A 1,734-nucleotide genomic window follows, 5' to 3' on the forward strand; every position below is an offset into this window, starting at 1 on the left:
AAGAACTCATAAGTTTGGCAGTATTGCTCTGCCGTCAGCAATCATACACCCATTTTATTTTCGTGAGACATGTGCAAGCACCTGTTCATCTACTGTTCTATCACTATGAATTAGTGATCTATTATCAATAAGGATACTTCTACAAGGACTTCTTATGTTGTCAGTTGCTATATATGAATAAGTGGGTAGCTACTGACAAGCATTAAGCATGTCACACAGCCCAAACATATAACATTTCAGGACACACCACACAGTTAACAACCACAGTGAAGCGTGTCAAAGCCCAAACATGTAACATTCAACAGGACACTTACACAACACATTCAAATCAAACAGGCAGACAACATACAAGAACATATACCCCAGCCGGCATTGCTCCCTGCCTATTTTCGTACAGCACACTATGTGTGCGCACACCTTTATTCACAAACTCTTCAACTTATACTCTTTTACCGAAGCTGCTACAGCTCGATTGGCCGAATACCCTTTGATCCTATTTCAGTGAATTTGACATCTGCCTTACATATAACAGATTAGCGGTTTAGCAGTTTTAATTTAGTTTGAGTGAAGGAATTCATTTTATAGCAAAATCCGAAATCGTGAAGAACTCATGAAAGTAAGCTTATTCTCGGATTCCTGAAACTTTAGATTTGCTCTTTCTTTTACTGCAAAGTACAACGTTGTTTTTTTTGTTTAAATCTTTCTAGACATGGTAAATATTAAGGACAAAGCAGTTTTCACATAGTTTGAGTGAAGGAATTCATTTTATAGATAAAATCCCAAGAGTCTGCTGAGAAAAGAGAGTGAATGCGAAGTAGACTTTAACACGGCTATGGGAGCGAGCCGAGTGTGGGCTAACCGGGAGAATTGCTTGAAAGAAACGCGACACCGAATGAGCGGTCAGAACAAAGCCTCAATACGGGATTCTCGTGGTGTTTTTGTTGCTGCCTTGTCTTTTGCATAGAGTAAAAGACAAGGCAGCCATCGAATAGGGCCCGATTGTTCCTACTTGGTCAGCCGAGGAGCAAGGGGGGGGGGGGGCAAGCGTCTCAACCAAGCAAAGCTCACCATGGGGAAGGTGACTATACCAACTAGCCTGATGCCCTGCTCCCGCAGTGACGGATAATTGTACTCTGGTTTCTCTTCATAACATACAAGTCTTTCGCCTTTTACTAAAGACTTCCGTGGAGAGCAGCACTAATGAGTTGTTTCTATTATTGGCAGGCTTTACCTTTGCGGGTGAAGCCCTTTCTGTCTGTGCAAAAGAAATCTTGCTACTTTGCAGAGTGACTTCTCTGAGTAGAGTCGCCTTACTTGTTGCGACTGTGCCGATGTTCGAAGCTGGAGTGCAAAGTTGTTGCTTGAATGGTGCTTGCTGGAGCATGCGGGAGTGCAAAGTTATACCATTTAAAAGGGCTGAAGAGTGCTCAGTGCAGCGGGTGGGCGGAGGTGCAACGTGACACTCTGGCCACCTATGGCCATAAAAAGAACATTGCTACAAGTGCGCATTGTGCCAGCAAGGGCCCTCGGACCTGAAACAGTGGACAGTTATCGCTTCTCGGCCTTTTGGCTAAGATCAAGTGTAGTATCTGTTCTTATCAGTTTAATATGTCCTCTATACGAGGACAACATATTAAATGGATTTTTAAGAATAGGAGTTGAAAAAGAAGCTTGCTCCGTTCACTCCAAGCCTCGACCCGGTACTGCAGTGCCGCTGGGAACGGTGCGCTCTCC

General features: G+C 43.7%; 2 non-coding genes across 2 annotated transcripts; both read left to right on the top strand.

The window, feature by feature from the left end:
- Positions 1 to 1,128: 1,128 nt before the first annotated feature.
- On the top strand, positions 1,129 to 1,242 carry LOC140310563 (U5 spliceosomal RNA). Its single transcript, XR_011916620.1, has one exon. It is a non-coding gene; the product is annotated as a U5 spliceosomal RNA (small nuclear RNA).
- Positions 1,243 to 1,550: 308 nt separating this feature from the next.
- Positions 1,551 to 1,734, top strand: LOC140310422 (U2 spliceosomal RNA). Its single transcript, XR_011916495.1, has one exon. It is a non-coding gene; the product is annotated as a U2 spliceosomal RNA (small nuclear RNA).

This window comes from Leuresthes tenuis, unplaced genomic scaffold (assembly GCF_036924035.1).
Source record: "Leuresthes tenuis unplaced genomic scaffold, fLeuTen1.0.hap1 SCAF_6, whole genome shotgun sequence".
NCBI lineage: Eukaryota > Metazoa > Chordata > Actinopteri > Atheriniformes > Atherinopsidae > Leuresthes > Leuresthes tenuis.